At 38.2% G+C, this 21,052-nt stretch overlaps 1 protein-coding gene and 1 pseudogene across 6 annotated transcripts in view; both read right to left on the bottom strand.

Annotated features, from left to right (window-relative positions):
* Window positions 1-267: 267 nt before the first annotated feature.
* Window positions 268-21,052, bottom strand: part of LACC1 (laccase domain containing 1) — a 33,499-nt gene continuing 12,714 nt past the window's right edge. For 5 of the 6 annotated variants that reach the window (XM_045477270.1, XM_045477250.1, XM_045477241.1 and 2 more), the window contains exon 8: window positions 19,945-21,029. The gene's annotated coding sequence lies outside the window, so the exon portion shown is untranslated. Of the gene's footprint in view, window positions 467-19,944; window positions 21,030-21,052 lie in introns of those variants that run through there. The other variant, XM_045477289.1, reaches the window with a different exon arrangement.
* LOC123597867 lies at window positions 2,419-3,716 on the bottom strand (annotated as a pseudogene).

A 21,052-nucleotide genomic window follows, 5' to 3' on the forward strand; every position in this document is an offset into this window, starting at 1 on the left:
CTTGGAGTCTGGGTATGTTTTTTTAAACAAGTCCCCAGGTGATACTGACACCAATGTAGATTATGCCTACCGATAGATTACAGATTAGATAAGTAGAAAGAAATTTTTGAAAGAAACTTACCAGCCTCAAGTATTCATCATGGCACCTGCATCAATCAGTTATTTAAAGAGAAGGTAATGGAGATAAGTAGTGAATTTGGTAAGTCAATTAAGTAGCAGTTAAGAAATCTCCTACTTTCCACCTCGTATAGTTCTGTATAACCGTTGCTGTAAATTTTAATTGAGGTTATGACTGTAAAGTAGTTAGCACGGTGCCTGGTATACTAAAGCACTCAATAAATGTTATCATCATTATTATATTTTAGTTTTCTTTGTGTTAATTCTAAAACTCACCCAACACAGCCACTAATCACCTCTGCATCTTCGTATTAAGTAATTTAATCACTCGGTCACTGAGTTTATTCATCTGTAAAATAAAGTGGTTGGAATAGATGATCTTTATTGTCTTTCTCTAAATCTAAAAGTCTCTAATTTTACACTGACAGGAATCCATCACATCGGTCTTAAGGTTTTATATTCACTGAGAGTGCTCCCTTTCTGATCACAACTGTGATGTCCGAAAATCTTGTTTCTTATTTATCTCTTCGAAATTCCTCATCCTGTAGAATTTGTTTTTTTAAGTACATTGGACTTTAGGTCAGTTTCTACCCCTATTTATGCCTGGGAACTAAGAACTGAAGTACTATAAAGAGAAAAATCCAAACAGGAAAGGTTGTATTTTCTGTTGGTAGGGTCATACTTTTCCCATTTGGGTTTTCTCTGAGGCTTTCCTCAAGAAAACTAAAGCTCCGTTAGCAGACATGCTACAAAAAGGAAGCTGCTATTACTTTAATGATATGGGTCTAATTGCAAGGATGTGATAGTTTATTTACCATACACTGAAGAGTGTACATTTCAAGTTGTTCTAGGATTCGAAACCACCAACAATTCATTCAGATACCATTAATTTCAATGAAGGGTCACTGTCTAAAATTCTGTATATCAACATTCTTACTATCAGTATAACTTCACTTATATTATGCATAGTAACTTAATGATGAGAGAGCAAAATGGAGCAGAAATGAAATACACACTTGCCAAAATGGTTAATTTATCATTGCCCGTTTGCCTTCTTTTGCAATGCCTTAACTCTTTGGCTGAAAGTTAGGCTTTTACTGGAGGAAATGTGGTCTGCACGCACACTGAATCTCACCGCAACTTGCCTATACGATAACCCCTCTCTCTTGCATCATCAGCTTTCTTTCTGCTGTATCTTTGTTCTCTGCACACAAAAGTGATGTTCTTTCTCCCATTTTAGAAAAAATCAAAGCTTCTCTTAGTCACAGCCCTCTCTAGGTACTGCCTATCTTCTGCTTCCTTTCGTAGCAATGTAGTGCAAAGGTAGTGTGCACATTCACTCTCCCTTTCTTCTCCTCTCATTCTCTCTAGAACTTACTCCTATCAGGGTCTCACTATTTCAACAAAACTGTTGTGTCCTTGATCACCAATTAACTTCTAATTGTCAAATTCTAAAGTTGATTTCTGGTCTAAGTTGATTGTCCTCCTTTTTGAAGTACGTTCTCAATTTGACTTCCAAGAACACTACACTCTCCTGCCTATCCTTCTACCTCAGTGGCTGTTCCTTCTTGACCTTCTTTCCTGAGTCCTCTTCAATTCCCTACGTCTCATGCTGGAATGCCTCAGGGTTGAGCCCTCAGACATCTCCTCACTAAGTACATTTCTTCCTTACATGATCTCACTTGTCCGATGACTTTCAATACCATCTGTGCAGATGATTCCAAAATGTCTCTAGTCTAGGCCTTCCCTGATCATTCTTTCTAAAACAGCACTCCCTCCTGTCATTTTTTTCTATTTTTTTTATCACTTTAAAAATCTACTCTCTCAGCAACTTTCAAATATACATTATAGTGTTACTAATGATAGTCACCATTATTACATTAAATCCTCAGGACTTCTTTACTTTATAACAGGAAGTTTAAACCTTTTGACTTTCTTCACTCATTTGCCCACCCCACCCCCACCTCTGGCAACCACCAATCTATTCTCTGTATCTATGAGCTTGATTTTTTTTTGGGGGGGGGGAGTTTATTTATATATATATATATATATATATATATATATATACATATATATATATATATATATATATTTTAGATTCCACATATAAGTGAGATCATATGGTATTCGTCTTTCTGTATCTGACTTATTTCACTTAGCATAATGCTTTTGAAGTCCATCCATGTCATTGTAAATGGTAGGATTTCCTTCTTTTTATGGCTGAGTAATATTCCATTGTGTATGTGGATCTTCTTTATCCAGTCATACATTGATAGACACTTAGGTTGTTTCTGCATCTTGGCTATCATAAATAATGCTGCAATGAATATAGGGGTACATTTATCTTTTCAAATCAGTGGTTTTGTTGTCTTCAGATAAATATCCAGAGGTAGAATTTGTGGATCATATGGTGGCTCTTATTTAACTACTCAAAACCTCTTATTATAGTAATAGCTGGGACTGATGGGAAAGAGTAGCTGTAATGGGCAACCACTGCCCTGATTAGCATTGGATGCCCATCCCGATGGCCATGAATGTGCCAAAGGTGCTGCCACCCTGCATCATGGTTTTCCTGATCTCACCATCAACTCCTGGCCCCACACTTTAATCCTTTTCCTGAGGAAAAGGTGCCAGAAAGTGCCTCAGCCACCACGCCCACTGCACAGCCCATCACAAAAGCCCATCTTCATGGGGTCGAAGCAGTTCATCTGCGGCTGTCTATAGGGCCCCGTGACCACCAGCATCTCATTCATGTCTTCAGTTACCCAGTTTTGGTTGCTCTATTTTTAATTTTTTACGGACTCTCCATACCGTTTTCCACAGTGGCTGCACCAATTCCCACCAAGTGTGCACAAGGCTCTCTTTCTTCACATTCTTGCCAGTACTTGTTATCTCTTGTCTTTTTGATAATAGCCATGCAAACAGGTATGAGGTGATGTCTCATTGTGGTTTTGATTTGCATTTCCTTCACGTTAGTGATTTTGATTAGTGATGTCACCTTCTATTCCTTTTCCCTGCTTTATGTTCCTTCACAGCACTTACTTTTTAGCAATAATTTTATATTATATATCTCTTCGTTTGTTTGTTTTTCATGTTTCTTCTGGGATGTCAACTCCATGAGGGCAGGGATTTGGTCTTGTTCCCTGTTGTATCTCTAGCACATGCAACATCATGCAGTATTCGTATATATTAGGTACTCAATAAATACTAGTCAAGTGAATAATTAATGACAAAATATTTTCTTTCAAATTGTTCAACACCAATTTCATTTGTGTAATAGTGACAGGTAAGCAATAGTTTAAGCTCTCAAAGAGTGGGATTACAGCAGGCTGCCTGTGTTATACTCAGCATATCAGGAAGGAGGATGAGCTGAGGGGCACAAGGAAGGGGGCCCGATACAGTGGTAACAATTCTAATTTGTATCCAAACTGGGGAATGGTAAATTCAGTCCAGTCCAAATCAGGTGTTGGTTTTGGAGTGGGGAAACAATGGGATGGGAGGGCCCGAACGCAGAGACGCAACTTTATAATATCAGGTGAAGACTGTCAACTTAGGTTTCTTTTTTTCTTTTCCTTTTTTTAACTTATTTTCTTTCTTTTTTTTTTTTTTTTATTTACATCCAAATTGATTAGCATATAGTGCAACAATGATTTCAGGAGTAGATTCCTTAGTGCCCTTTACCCATTTAGCCCATCCCCCCTGCCACAACCCCTCCAGTAACCCTCAGTTTGTTCTCCATACTTACGAGTCTCTTCTGTTTTGTCCCCCTCCCAGTTTTTATATTATTATTATTTTTTAATATGAAATCTATTGTAAAATTGGTTAGGTTTCTATCAGCAAACAAGGTCTAGGGAAACTATCAGATGTTCTGAAGCAAAAGAAAATGTGCAAAACTCACAAGAGACCTCCACCTTAAGGCCTGTTTCCTTAATTTCAGGGTAGGATCATGGCTGCCTACAGATGGCTTAACGTTCAGTCCAGTATCAGATGTGGGATGAAGCAGGTATTGTGTAAAATGCAAAATAAATACAACAAAATCTCTACTTTCAAAGTGCCTGTAGACTTACAGATGATGATAAGACACAGCTAATAAAAATAAGAGCATTATGTAACATGTAACCTGCTCCAGAGTCATGGAATCGTAGCAAATTATGTCTTTAAAGAGGCTATTTCTGGATTGTGTTTAAATATAGAACTAGTCTCTTGAGTACAAGAAAAAAGAATAATTTACCAGTCACAAATCTCTTCATCGGTAAAATGTAAGCTTTAAACAGAACTCTTCTGTATGTTTCCTCCCAGTTCTAAATTGCTATCATTCTTAATTCATACACATGTAACCCTATATACATATACATACATACATAATAAAAATCTCATTAATTTGGACTTTGCTAAAATGAAATTTGTGATTAACCATCAAAGTGAGCCTAGATGAATTTTAATTTTGCTCTAACAGAGACATTAGTAGCTTATTCAACAAAGAGTATAAACAAATTATAAAAGGAATGCTCACAAAGTTTAAAGAACAAACTGTTTCCAAAGCATTCAGAACTCCTATTTGTGAACAAATAGCTAAAGTGGACATTAGCCATTTGGACGAGTGTTTTGATATACTTCATACAGATCTCTGGGCTAGGGCCCGCTGGACAGAAGGGGGTTGGCATACCAGTTCCCTGACCCTCACCTCCACTCAGAGCATAGGAGTCAGCTTGACTTGACTGAAGGAGATGCCAGAGGAAATTGTACCCAGAAGAACCATGGCCTAACTGCTTATCCCTTGAGCCTCCTACTGTATTTCTTGTTCTGATAGTAAAAAGTGCTATGCAAAGCATACGCCAGAAAAGATGCATTCTTTTCCTTATGAACAGGTTATTATATAAAACCAATTCATTTGAAAAGATTTATCAAATGCCTACCATGCAGGAGGCACTGATACATATCTTTGTCACATTACGGATGTTTCACTTCCACATTTATTTGTCCATAGCTCTTGAAAATATGTTGGAAGAAGATCTCATTATTACACAGTTAGTTCTAATGGGAATTTCAGTTACATTGCCTCAAAAGGCTGCATGTGGACCTCACAGGCAAATGGGAATGTTACCAAACATAGAAACTAAGGTGATTGATTAGGGAATATAAAATTTAGCAAACTTTTATGATGTAGGTCAGAAAAGTGGAAATTCACAATGAGATGAAAATTTTAAAAAGACAGCAAGGGAATGGAAAAAGAGATCATGGAAACTGCATTGCTAGAAATCTTCATTATACCTTAGAAAAATAATCACAAAGTGAACACTAAAGAGGAGGTAGGTGTGGGAAAGCAGGAATAGGAGTCGAACAACCTATCAGCCACTCTCTGTGGCTGAATCAAAAGACTAATCAAGATAGGCAGGCCATGGTCCTCAGTCTCCATTGAACACACTGAGGCCATGTCCAACTTAGTGTTTTTCCTAATGCTGCTTTCCTCACCCATTGTCTGCTTTTTCAGATACTTTTTCAGATTCCTTATTAGAGCACTGCTGCAATTCCAGCTTCACCTTAGCCCTGATTCCTCCTTCCAAAAATGACAGCCACTTTCTGGATGCCCCACAATATCAAAATTTAGCACTAAATGGTTCTTTAATAGATGTTGAGTTCTTCCAGATTAGACTACAGATTTCTTATTGGTAGGACTCAGGCCTTATTAATCTTTTTAAAACTTATGCTTTTGAACTTACTTATGAGCAAAGTCTTACAAGACATAAAAATTAAATCACATTAATTATACATTTAATGAATTGCCTCTATTGAAAAGAATAATATGAAAGTGAAACTACTGTGGAAAACTTGGGATGTGTGGTCCACATACCCAGTGCACTTGACTCCTTATAAGACATAAAAGAAGCACTAAAATATTTTTGACAGACATGTTAATTGATGAATGTTTATAAGGGAGTTTTTCTTTACTGAGATCTTTCATTCTAACCTATATGTTCATAATGTATGAAGTTGATTAGTGAAAATAATCAGACAATATGTCCTAAAGTAAACTCAAGACATTCACCACCATCCTCTAAAGACTGTCTGGCCTCCTGCATCCTCTATCATATTTGATGACATCACCATTCACCCAGTGACCTAAGCCAGGAACCTGGTGGCCACCTAGCATTTTGTCCTTACTCTCATATTTTATTCCTCATCTGAATGTTCTGTAACCAATTCCAATTTGTGGGGAGAAATTTTCCCACACATCACCAAGCAATTCTCCGACACCAGATGGTGTCCTACAATTCAACTCAGTGAAGACAGTACCTGGAGATAGCATCCAATTCCACAGCCTAAAGGCTCAGTCTCACAGGATTGTCTTCATCCCCCACACCCATTCTTACCCTCACCCTCTCCACTTTATTTGCCAATCCCAAATCCAGGTTGTCACAATCAGCTATAGATTGGAGGGTCCCAAGACTCCCTCCTCAAGTTTGAAAATTTGCTAGAATGGCTCAGAAAACTCAGAGAAACATTTTACTCAGTGGATTACTGGTTTATTATAAAAGGATATGACTCAAGAACAGCCAGATGGAAGAGATGCATAGGGCAAGGTATGGGGAAAGGGCAGGGAGCTTCCATACTATCTCTGAGTGATCCACTGCTTCCAAATCCCTGTGTGTTCACCAACCTGGAAGCTCTCAGAAACCCATCATTTGGGGTTCATTACATAGACACAATGGATTAAACCACTGGTCACTGACCGTTGGTGATTGATTCAACCTCTAGTCCTGGCTCTTTCTCCCTTTCCTTCAGGGAACTTTCGGTCTCAAACCTTTCAGTATTACCTCAGTTCTCCTGGCAACCAGACCCCATCCTTTGGTTACAAAGGAGTTTTCCAAAAGTCATCTCATTAACGTAAAAAAAGACACCTTTATGGTTCTCTGCTGTTAGGAAATTCCTTGAGTTTTAGCAGTTCTCTGCCAGGAAAGGGGACAAAGACCAAATACATATTTCTTACTAGAAATCACAATATCATATTGTCAAATTCTGTTGATGCTCTCAGATCCATCCCTGACTCTCTTTCAGCACAGTTTTTACCTTGGTTCAGGCCTTAATACCCCCCACCAGGTTCTATGGTCATTTCCTAACTGCTGGCCTTGTATCTGGTCTCACCTCTTTCCAATCCATGCCACATACACCTAGGGATGATCTTTCTAAAATACAAATCTGTTTGTGTCACCCTCCTTCCTAAATATTGTAATGACTTTTAATGCCTAAAGGACAAAGTCCTAACTTCTTTGCATGTCATTCAAGGACCCTCATAATCTGTCCCTTTCTTTTTAATTTCAACGTTGGCCATTTACCTATACACATCATACCTTCTACCCATGCTAAAATTGTCAAACTTTGAAATACCATGCCATTTCATCTCACTATTCTAAAACCACCTTTGACTCTACCCATTTATATTATTTGAGTTACCTTCAAGCCTAACTCAAGGACCAATTTCTTTCTCGACCACCACTGCAAGACTGATACTATGGTCTGGTAATTGCCTTCAATCTATTTTCATATACCCATTTTACCAACTAGATCTTCTTTATTCTCAAAAGGGTAGAGAGGGACATCGCAAATTCTGGTATGGAAACAGAGTACATGGTTTGGCATTTCATATATTACCATCACCATAATTACCATTCAAATATTTGTTGGATACTGGTGAGTCAAGGATGAGTTTAAAAGAGAAGAAATTTTAGGGAAGGGAACAGCAGGAACAAAGGCTCAGAAGTAGCAGTGAACTTGCAGTAGGCTGAGACTAGCCCAAGGTATTTTTTTTTTTCCTGACATTTCCTGACATTGCTAAATTGAAGGTTTTTATAAAGAAGCTAAAGGTGAGGGAAGGAACAGTGACTCAATCAGCAAAACATGAAACAGAAAAATAACTCAAAGACTTGTACCTGGGAGGCTGGCAGACTGGCAGCACCTTAACAGAAAAGAAGTCTGGATTACACATTCAGACTAGTTCTCACCATCTCAGTTTGGAAAAAAAAAAAAAAATGTCTAAGAAGGAAAACTGAATGGTTACCTATAAACTGCCTAATAAATGTCCTTGCCATTTTGAGGACTTATGCCACCTGGTGGCAGTTTACCCATTTTTAGATTCAATTTTTTAAAGTGGTGTAAACTAACCAAATTTGTACCTACAAACCTTAGCACAGTGCCAGGAACAGAGCCGCTACTTAAACAATTTTTGTTGAATGGGTGAATTAGTTAAGTGTATAAATCAATGATTAAACAAGGCAAAGCTCTGTGGTGAAAAGAGCTCTGGACTGAAGGTCAAGAGAGTAAATGTGTGGTTCCACATCACTACTTGTGGGCTGACCCTAAGAAAGTCACTAGATCTCTGGGTCTCAACACTGGTATATGTAGAATCTCTAAGTAGATGATTTCTAATCTCCCGTCCAGCACTAACATTATTGACTTTATATTGGGACTTCAGTTGGCTCATCTGGAAAAAAAATTAGGTAGTCAAAGTTAATGATATGTAAAAATCTCTTAACATTATATTATTTGATTTTTTGAATAAATGTGTATGGAAAAAGGGAAGGGTCCATTGTCAGGCAAGAGCCACAGAAGTAAGAAGATAATAAGAGTACTGGAGTTAGAAAAATAGGTTAGGGGAATTTAAAAAGGGCATGTGTATGTTTTGAGGAGTGACATATGAATCCATAAAATGCTGAGAGATGGGAAGAGCATAAAGAATCACTTATTTTGCAAATGTGTGTTTGTGGACATATTGGGAGGAGAGCCAATGTGGTTGTCAGTAAGTGGCAGGAAGTATTCACATTATTAAAATGTCTGTAGTCACTTCTAGTTAGGGGCTTGAATTCTGACAATACTCTTTCTTATTATTTGATACAATGGCTATTTTCCACATAAAAATGTTTGACATCTTAAATTCAGTTAGATGGGGGGGGTGGGGGTGGGTAACGACAAGAAACAGTATGCATTCTTGAGTACATATTGCCACCCAGTGGATGCATGTGCATGATACACAAAACATTTGCAAAGGGAAAGACAAAGGAAGATGACAGTAAGAGGTTAATTATGACCATGTTAGTGTTAAAGCTATGTTTATGCTCAGTGAAGGTCAGATATCATAAGTGACCCAAACCTGCATTACCACTCATTTAGAATGCCAGACTAGACCTTAATATACATTTTCGAAGTATTCTGATAAACATTATCAGAGGCTTTCAGCAATGAGAGAAAAATATTGAGCGTTCTTACCTCTGTTTTAGATACTAAAGTCTCATTAATGCCAATGAAACTTAATGTCCATGGATTTCCAATAAAACAAGTCAGGCGTATTTAACTTACAATAAGGCAGAAAGGGTTCTCAAGGCAGAGACTAGACATTTAAACCTTGACTCCCAGGGTGCTAACAGTTTTGATCAATTACATTTTTGGCATAATAATCTTGAGTTTCCCTTCATCTGAAAGCAAATAAAGATTTATTAGAGTAGGGATATATAGAGACAATGGATGGAAGCTGGGTCATTTATGTATTGACGTCATGTTTATGGAGAGATTTCCTAGTGGTTCAACCTGAAGGGGCACAACAAATATACTTCTCATGGAATAACTCCATAAGATTCTTCTGGTATTCTGTAGATAGGTGTAAACCTATGTACTATGTTTTCTAAAAAGAATACTAAAATTCACGCAATTGGAAGGACATTGAAAGTCCAAGGAAAACTAGTTTGGGGTTTTATATCTTGCTATGTTTATGCAGTATCCTCATGAAGAGATTTATCCATCCACTTTTGAGCAACTCTAGATAGGGAGTCAAGTAACTAGGGTGCTTGTTCTTTGCTGGGTCTGGGATTTATTCATCTAATCCTACTTATAAGCTAGTAAGTTAGCCTATCACTGTTTCATGAATGTTGACAGAAGGCATGAGATGCCTGAGTCAGGCACAAATGACTTCATTATTCACAATTAGCAAGTAGGATGAAATTACATTTGAGTGAGTTTCCCTCACTGCCAACTCCCATAGGCACACTGGAGAGGGACCCAGGTGCATTCTTTGTACATCTATTTGTGTCCTATGTTAAAAATCCATAACTTGGGGAATCCACCACTTTTATAATAAGTGGTAAGTAAGTGTGCCTTTTGCCAATGGGATCAAACAATGCCTGTCTGGTCCAAGTTGGGAAGAGAAGAAATTTTAAATTTAGATCAGATTGGACTCAATATTCTCAAATTTACTACAAGTTGGAAACAAGCAAGTCTAATGATGGGTAAAACAAAACAAAACAAAACAAAAAACATGGCTGAAATCCCTAAAATAGATCTCTATTGCAAAAGTTCTTTCTTTATAGTGACTTTAATATATCATTATTTAAATAAGTTCAGCTAAACATTGAAGATATAAAAGCACCCAGTGAGCAGTGGTCCTCAACATTGGCTACACATTAAAATCATCAAGAAAGCTTTCAAGTCCACTGATGTTACTGTGTAACACTCGTACCCGCCATTCTAACTGAATTGATTTGGGGTGATTTTTTTTTTTTTTTTTTTAAATATTTTTTTTCAACGTTTATTTATTTTTGGGACAGAGAGAGACAGAGCATGAACGGGGGAGGGGCAGAGAGAGAGGGAGACACAGAATCGGAAACAGGCTCCAGGCTCCGAGCCATCAGCCCAGAGCCCGACGCGGGGCTCGAACTCACGGACCGCGAGATCGTGACCTGGCTGAAGTCGGACGCTTAACCGACTGCGCCACCCAGGCGCCCAGATTTGGGGTGATTTTTAAAGCTTAACAGGTAAGTCTATTAATGCAGCCAATGTTGAGAACTATTGCTCTAGAAATAGAGTCTACCAAAACAAAACAAAATACTTTTACTACTTTACTTTCAAATATCAACAGAACTATTGACAAGCTATTGAATTTTCATGGAAGAGACCTACCTATTTGATCTTCACTCTCTGGATCCCTGTCATAGTGATTTGATTAAATGAATGTATTCCTTTCATTAATGGGATGTAAGTAAGTTCATTCCATGGGGTCAGGGACCAAGGCTCTTGTGTAATATAAGATAAATGCTGGAATATATTATTACAGGAGTGGAAAGAAATCAACAGTTTTGAAAACACATATTGATCTCTAACATACATCATTCCCATAGAAGACATGTTTTTTAAAGCAATAATTTAAAGTTTATATTGTTACATGAATTGGAAACTGGAAATTCTAATGTTTTAAAGAAACATGGATGAACACTTTAAAACAGATCTCCATCTTAGATATTCTTTCCTTAAAATGACATTAATGTATTGTTATAATTTATATTTAAATAAATTCAACTAAATATTGAAGATAGAAAACTACTTGGCAGAAAATGACAATACACATACACAACAATGCCCCAAATGGTTTATTATCTTTATCCTTTCAGACTTTGTGCTGATCAATAAAGGATTCCTCCCCTTTTCCCTCCCTTTTTTCTTTCTATAGATATAGGTGATTACAATGTGTTAATCTTCACTAGATATTTAAAAAATGAAGATGAGTAAGACCTGGTCTTTACTCTGATAGAGCTGACATATACCAGTAGACAAGTAAACAGACCAACATTTAAAAATCAATACACTGAGGACTATAAAAAAAAATGATACACAAGATAGTACTCAAGAAAATGACCAACAAAAATGTTCTGGAAAAGATGACCCCTGGTCTGAGTCTTAAAGAATGGCTATGAGTTGGAGGAGTCAACATGGCAGAGAAGTAGGGGGCCCAAAGTTCCTTCATCTCTCAAACACAGCAGTATTGAGGCCAGAAGACGGGCTACAGAGTGACAGAAATATCTCCAGGGGCCCACGGGGACATCTTGGTGGGCCATAGTCATGTGATCGTGAATTGGGAGAGATAAAATGGGCCGCGTAGGCAAGGAGGGGAGGGATCCCCCTCTGTGGAGAGACAAAAGAAAGAGAAAGAGAGGCTGTGGAAGTGTAGGATTATATTTGGACAAGAGAAAAACCTCTCTGGACCACATACCGGGGAATGGAAAAAATGGAGAAAGAACCAATTTCTAACTTGCAAACAGCCTTAGGAGTGACGAACCAGGGTTGTGGGACTTCCTCTGGACTGGGGCCAGCCGCCCTGTGTGTGTGCCTGAGGAGGAGGGGATCGAACCCTGGCTTGGTAGCGAGCTCAGAGGCGCAGTCAGAGAGAGCAGTCCCCTCCCTTGAGTGCTGTGGGAAGAAGGCATACAGCCTCTCCAAGGACAAAAGACCCTGCAGGTGCCGGCCAGCCTGAGGCTCTTTGTCCCCTGGCTGGGTGGAGTGGCACTACCCTGGAACAGGGGCAGGTGAAGAGGAATTTAAGACATCAGGGTTTGAATCCCAGACAAGCACATGGGAGGCACGAATGACTGTAGAGCAAGAGAAGCCAGCCCACTCACGACCACCCAGCGCTGTGACAAACGCCTGAACACAGTGATTTGGGGCACCCAGTCCAGGGAAAAGAGACTGGGTGTGCCATTTTTCTCTCCATCACCAACAAGGTGGGGCTTCAGGGAATAGGACAGAGGGCCACAGTGGAGGCGGGACCCACCTACACCAAACCACGCCCCTCCGTGCCTGGTAACTGCTATCTGTCAACCAAGATTGACACTGACTGAACCAGAGGGCCCCTTCTCCAAACCAGCACAGCCACTAGTTCCAAGGCAGCATCAGATATCCTCCCAGCGTTTTTGCATTTTCTGGTTTGATTCTTGGTCAATTCTGTGTGTGTGTGTGTGTGTGTGTGTGTGTGTGTGTGTGTACGTGTATATGTATATGTATACACATACACACATATATATAATTTTTTTCTTTCTTCCTCTTATTTATTCTCTTCTCTATTCTGGTTGGTGGTTTGTTTAATGGGACATTTTAAATCTATTCTTTTTACACCTCTTCTGTATCTCTTTCTTCTTTATTTTCCTCTTTCTCTCTGGATTAAGCCATATAGTATAGTTTCTCTGATTCTCTAACTGGTCATTTTTTTTTCTTTTCTTTTTCTCCACTCCTGTCATTTCTCTCTTTGTATGGAATAAGGCTTCTTCTACCACCACCCCCCATTTTGAATTTTTTCCAGGGTTACTTCAATGAACAAATCAAAGCACAAGTGGAAGAAGGTCCAAACCACCACTATGAGTAGGGAGATCAAGCAACTAGAGTCAAAATAACAGAGAGCACACAACACACTCCAAAAACACCTCCTGAAGGGCCAGGCCCTGGACAGTGTATGACACCTTTTTAATATGGTAGTTCTCACAGTTGCAGGACACATAACAAGCTATTAAAACACGTAAAGGACAGAAAACCAAACAAAATGATGAAATGGAAGAATTCTCCTCAAAAGAAATTCCAGGAAATGACAGAGAATTGCTCAAAACCAATATAAACAATATATCTCATTAAGAATTTGGAATAATAGTCTTAAGATTAATAGCTGGGCTTAAAAAAAGCATAGAAGATACCAGAAAATCTATTGCTGCAAAGATCAAGGAAATAAGAAATAGTCACGACAAATTAAGAAATGCTATAAATGAGGTACAAAATAAACTAGTTGCAGTGACAGCAAGGACGGAGAAAGCAGAGGGGAGAATAAGTGAAAAAGAAGATAAAATTATGGAAAATGATAAAGCTGAGAAAAAGAGAGATAAGAAAATACTAGACCATAAGGGGAGAATTAGAGAACTAGGTGATTCAATGAAACATAATATCTGTATCACAGAAGTTCCAGAAGAAGAGAGAGAGAAAGAGGCAGAAGGTTTACTTGAAAATTATAGCTGAGAACTTCCTTAATCCGGGGAAGGAAGCAGACATTTATATCCAGGAGGCACAGAGAACTCCCTTAAAATCAATAAGAATAGATCTTAACCACAGCATATCATAGCAAAACTAGCAAAATATAAAGATAAAGGGAATTCTGAAAGCATCTAGGGACAAATGGGCCTTAACCTACAAGGGTAGACACATAAGGGTAGTAGCAGACCTGTCCACTGAAACTTGGCAGGCCAGAAGGGTGTGGCAGGAAATATTTAATGTGTTAAGAACAATATGCAGCCAAGAATCCTTTATCCTTCAAGGTTGTCATTCATAATAGAAGGAGAGATAAAGGCTTTCCCAGATAAAGGAGTGCATGACCACCAAACCAGCCCTGCAAATGATCCTAAGGGGGACTCTGTGAGTGGAATGCTGCAAAGACGACAAAGGACAAGACATCACCACTAGCATGAAACCTACAGATAACACAATGACACTAAATCCATATCTTTCAAAAATCACTCTGAATGTAAATGGACTAAATACTCCAATGAAAAGACAAAAGGTATCAGAACGGATAAAAAAACAAGACCCATCTTTTTGCTGTCTACAAGAGACCCATTTTAGACCTGAGGACACCTTCAGATTAAAAGTGAGGGGATGGAGAACCATCTATCATGGTACTGGAAGTCAAAAGAAAACTGGAGTAGCCATACTTATATCAGAAAAACTAGATTTTAAACTAAAGACTGTAAAAGATGAAGAAGGGAATTATATCATAATTACAAGGTCTATCCATCAAGAAGAGCTGACAATTGTAAATGTTTATGCCCCCTAATTGACAGCACCCAAGTATATAAATCAATTAATCACAAACATAAGCAATCTTATTGATAAGAAAACAGTAATTGCAGGTGACTTTAATACTCCACTTACAACAATGGAGAAATCGTCTAGGCAGAAAATCAATAATGGCCCTGAATGATACACTGGAACAGATGGACTTGACAGATATATTCAGAACTTTTCATCCAAAAGCAACAGAATACACATTCTTCTTGAGTGCACATAGGACATTCTCCAAGATAGATCACATACTGGGTCACAAAACAGCCCTCAATAAATACAAAAGAATTGAGATCATACCATGCATATTTTCAGATCACAAGGTTATGAAACTTGAAATGAACCACAAGAAAAATTTGGAAAGCCTCAAAATGCATGGAGGTTAAAGAACATCCAACTAAAGAATGAATGGATCAACCAGGCAATTAAAGAAGAAATTAAAAAATATATGGAAGAAAATGAAAATGAAAATACAATAGTCCAAACCCTTTGGGATGTAGCAAAGGCAGTCCTAAGAGGAAAATACATTGCAATCCAGGCCGATCTCAAAAAACAAGAAAAATCCCAAATACAAAACCTAACCTCACACCTAAAGGAACTAGAAGCAGAGCTGCAAAGAAAACCAAAACTCAGCAGAATAGAAATAATAAAGACTAGAGTAGAAATGAACAATATAGAATCCAAAAAAAAAAAAAAACGAGTAGAACAGATCCATAAATCTGTTGGTTTTTGAGTTGGTTTTTGAAAGAATACGCAAAATTGATAACCCACTAGCCAGACTTCTCAAGAAAAGAGAGAGAATCCAAATAGATAAAATCACGAATGAAAGAGGAGAGATCACAACACCACAGAAATAAAAACAATTAAGAGAATACTATGAAAAATTATATGTCAAAAACTGGACAACCTGGAAGAAATGGACAAATTCCTAGACACCCACACACTACCAAAACTCAAACAGAAAGAAACAGAAAATTTGAACAGATCCATAACCAGTGAAGAATTTGAATTGGTTATCAAAAATCTCCCAACAAATAAGAGTCCTGGGCCAGATGGCTTCCCAGGGGAATTCTATCAGACATTTAAAGCAGAGTTAATAGCTGTTCCAAAAAATAGAAACGGAAGGAAAGCTTCTGTGAGACCCTACAAAAAAGGAGAATTATAGGCCATATCCCTGATGAACATGGATGCAAAAATTCTCAACAAGATACTAGCAAATTGAATTCAACAGTATATCAAAAGAATTATTCACCATGATCAAGTGGGATTCATTCCTGGGCTGCAGGGCTGGTTCAATATTCACAAATCATTCAGTGTGATCTATCACATTAACAGAAGAAAAGATAAGAAACATGATCCTATCAATAGATGCAGAAAAAGCTTTTGATAAAATACAACATCCTTTCTTAATAAACACCCTCAAGAAAGTCGGGATAGGAGGAACATACTTAAACATCATAGAAGTCATATATGAAAAGCCCACAGCTAGTATTATCCTCAATGGGAAAGACTGAAAGCTTTTCCCCTGAGACCAGGAACATGACGAGGGTCTCCTTCTCACCACTGTTGTTTAACATAGTGTTGGAAGTCCTAGCATCAGCAATCAGACAACAAAATGAAATAAAAGGCATCCAAACTGGCAAAGGAATCAAACTTTCACTTTTTGCATGATACTCTACATGGAAAACCCAAAAGACTCCACCAAAAGACTCCTAGAAGTGATACATGAATTCAGCAAAGTCGCAGGATACAAAATCAATGTACAGAAATCAGTTGCATTTGTATACACCAATAATGAAACAACAGAAAGAAATAAAGAAACTGATCTCATTTACAATTTCACCAAGAACCATAAAATACATAGGAATAAACCTAACCAAAGATGTAAAAGGTCTGTATGCTGAAAACTATAGAAAGCTTATGAAGGACCGAAGAAGACACAAAGAAATGGGAAAACATTCCATGCTCTTGGATTGGAAGAATGAACATTGTTAAAATGTCAGTACTACCCAAAGCAATCTACCCATTCAGAGTGCACAGAGCTAGAATAAACACCCTAAAATTTGTATGGAACCACAAAAGACCCCAAATAGCCAAAGTAATGTTGAAAAAGAAAACCAAAGCGGGAGGCATCACAATCCCAGACCTCAGCCTCTACTACAAAGCTGTAATCATCAAGACAGTATATGGTATTGGCACAAAAACAGACACATAGACTAATGGAATAGAATGTAGAACACAGAATTGGACCCACACATGTATGGCCGACTAATCTTTGACAAAGCAGGGAAGAGGATCCAATGGAAAAAAGACAGTCTCTTTAGCAAATAGTGCTGACAGAACTGGACAGCAACATGCAGAAGAATGAAACTGGACAACTTTCTTACACCATACACAAAAATAGACTCAAACTGGATGAAAGACCTAAATGTGAGGCAGGAAACCATCAAAACCCTCGAGGAGAAAACAGGCAACAATCTCTTTGACCTCAGCCACAGCAACTTCTTAATCGACACATCTCTGAAGGCAAGGGAAATAAAAGCAAAAATGAACTATTGGGACCTCATCAAGATAAAAGCTTCTGCACAGCAAAGGAAACAATCAACAAGACGAAAAGGCAACCAACGGAATGGGAAAAGATGTTTGCAGATGACATACCAGATAAAGGGCTAGTATGCAAAATCTATAAAGAACTCATCAAACTCCACACCCAAAAAGCAAATAATCCAGTGAAGAAATGGGCAGAAGACATGAATAGACACTTTTCCAAAGAAGACACCCAGATGGCCAACAAGCACATGAAAAGATGCTTAATGTCACGCATTATCAGGGAAATGCAAATCAAAGCCACACTGAGATACCACCTCACACCTGCCAGAGTGGCTAAAATTAACAAATCAGGAAACAACAGATGTTGGCAAGGATGTGGAGACATGGGAACCCTCTTGCACTGTTGGTGGAAATGCAAACTGGTGCAGCCACTCTGGAAAACAGTGTGGAGGTTCCTCAAAAAGTTAAAAATAGACCTACCCCACCACCCAGCAATAGCACTACCAGGAATTTATCCAAAGGATACAGGAGTGCTGATACATAGGGGCACAGGTACCCCAATGTTTATAGCAGGGCTATCAATAACAGCCAAATTATGGAAAGAGCCCAAATGTTCAGCAACTGATGAATGGATAAAGATGTGGTTTATATATACAATAGAATACTATTTTGCAATGAGAAAGAATGAAATCTTGCCATTTGCAAACAATGTGAATGGAAGTAGAGGGTATTATGCTAAATGAAATAAGTCAGCCAGAGAAAGACAGATGTCATATGTTTTCACTCATATGTGGAATTTGAGAAACTTAACCAAAGACCATGGGGGAAGGGAAGGGGAAAAAATAGTTTCAAACGGAGAGGGAGGCAAACCATAAGAGACTCTTAAATACAGAGAACAAAGTGAGGGTTGATGGCAGAGGCTGGGGGAGAAGGGAAAATGAGTGGTGAGCATTGAGGAGGGCACTTGTTGGGATGAGCACTGGATGTCGTATGTAAGTGATGAATCATGGGAATCTACTCCCAAAGCCAAGAGCACACCGTATACGATACTGCTTAGGTATGGCAAAATTTTGTTATATTTTGTAGAAGGTAGACCTTTGAACATTAACATAGCCCCTCACCCTGCCTAATGGAACAAAAACTACTATTCTTCTATATATGACCTGGCATATTGCTGAGTATACACTACATTGACAACTGAATTTTGGTCAAATGTCTCTATGGAATTGGGGGGGGGGGACACTCCAGTGCTGTATCCATTCACTTAGATGTTTATATTATGTATGTCCTCGGTGCTGCTTGTTTTCTCAGGAGAAAACCTAAGTAAAAGTAACCTTGAACCTAATTTGAGTTCTAGTCAGTCTTTGAATACAAACCAACTTCTGTGGTCTGACTGAGTTTAATGGTATATTCCAGGAAATGAAAAAAAGCACAGAATGGATGGAATATGTAATAGAGAGTGGGGAGTGGAAGAAATAGAAAAGGTAACAAAGGGGTGAGATCAAAATAGCTCCTATAAAAGTTAGTGAGTAGGGCTTCAACTTGGAGATAGCAGAAACATCATATAGTACAGAGGGATGTCATATGACCAGATTTGCATTTTAGAACAATAATAGCAGTAAAAGAAGAGATTCAATGAAGGCGGACTAGTTAGAAGGCTGGTCAAATGATGCACCTGAGAGATGATGATCTGAATGTCTGGCAGTTAAGATAGAGAGACATGGGAACAGATGATAGATTTATAAAGGCAAAAGCGTAGGGGAAGAAGAGGTGAAGGAAAGGGAGACATTCAGAAACACTCTTAAGATTTTTTGGATGAGCAACTTCATGAAAAATGGTTTCATTCTCTGAAATAGAACATCAGAGGGGAAAAATTGTGGAGGGGAAATGGTGAGTTAAGTTTGGAGGATATTGTTTTGAGGGGCCCATAGGATATGTCCAATAAGCAACACTATACCCAAGTCTGAATATGTACTTGAAAGTATAAAACTTAAAGAATTAGGTTACCTTATGTAAAGGAAACATCAATTATAAACACGAGGATGATGGGGTGGGATAAGAAAATAAACTCTAAAACATGTGCTTAAGGAAAGTAAAGGAATAGGGAAGTACTGATAATATGTAAATTGAAGCAATGTATAATGCAAAACTAGGAATTAAGAAAATGGAGGACAGGGGCACCTGGGTGGTTCAGTTGGTTGAGGGTCCAGCTCTTGATTTTGGGTTGGGTCATGATCTCGCGGTTTGTGAGATCAAGCCCCACATCTGGCTCTGTGCTGATGGAATGCAACCTGCTTGGAATTCTCTTTCCCTCTCTCTTGCTCTCAAAATAAAGAAATAAACATTTTTTTTTTTTAAAAAAGAGAAAAGAAAATGGAGGATATTAAAAACTCAAAACTCAATTGTGATGAACACATCTATTTTCCACAAATGTTTCTCATTAAATGAGAGTACTCTCTTTTTGTTGTTGTTAGAAAGGAATGTGACATTTTGAGCTAAAGAGTCTGCTGGAAGCTTTAATATTTAATAAAATACAGTAACTGGACACCCCAGCCTTCTGAGAATTAAATAAAACAAAAAGCCTGCTCCAGATTTAGAAGGGGCATAGTTTACCACAGGCACTTGGCACAAGGACACAGGAAATACGATGTAAGCATTTATTTCTCTAGAAAGAAAATCTATTTAAGGAGAGTATGAAAAGTTTGTCTCTACACAATTGATACGTGATCATCATGAGTCCAAACTAAATGTGTTAATCTGGAAAAAGTAGTAGTGACAGATTCTATTTCCTTCACTAAGCAAATAGCTAGCATAGAATAACTCATTACTTGTAGCAGCCGCCCCATCTCTGATATCACAAGTTTAAAAACATTATCTACAATGGAAACACATGTGATCTAGACCACAGTTCACATAAACACATACAGTAAGCATATAAACTATGATTCCCATTCTTTACTGCACAAGTTACAAAAACTTTATAAAAAGAAATCCATAATTCCACTGCATCCAATATGTTGTGTGTGAATTTACATTATTTAGGGCAAACAGGCTATATATAATACATACACATTTCTTGCTTGCCATTTAGCACAAACACTCAGATCCACACACACAAACACATAGATAACTGAGCAGTGCTTTCTTGAAAGTGCTGGACTTCCATAGATTGGTGGCATCTAAGAGTTCACATAACAAATAGGATGTTGGGACACTGGGGTTGCTTAGTTGGTTGAGCGTCCGGCTCGTGATATGGCTCAGGTCATGATCCCAGGGTTGTGGGATCAAGCCCCATGTCAGACTGAGTGTGAACCCTGCTTAAGATTCTCTCTCTCTTTCTCTCCCTCTGCCTCTCTCCCCCGTTCTTGCTCTCTATTAAAAAAAAAAAACAGTAGGATGGATATATTGTAAGTATAACTTTAATACAACCAAGTAAAAACAATTATTAAATCTACTTTGAAATATAAAATGATATAATTCACATGTAATTGACATCTTATCCTCCAGCTTTTGAATCCATGGGTGTTATGTTTTTGTCATGTGTCATAGAATAAGCTTCTCTGAATTTCTCCCCCAAAATTCTACTTACAGAAAAGGAATTACTGGAGATTCTGTAGAAGTGAGATAGATCCAGGTGGGTGAGGGTTCCTAAATGCTTTTATATACTTGAACTACAAGATGGTGCATATATAAAGTAAGAGCAATACATTCATTAACTTTAAAAGCACCTCTTTTGGGGCGCCTGGGTGGC

Source organism: Leopardus geoffroyi, chromosome A1, assembly GCF_018350155.1.
Source record: "Leopardus geoffroyi isolate Oge1 chromosome A1, O.geoffroyi_Oge1_pat1.0, whole genome shotgun sequence".
Lineage (NCBI taxonomy): Eukaryota > Metazoa > Chordata > Mammalia > Carnivora > Felidae > Leopardus > Leopardus geoffroyi.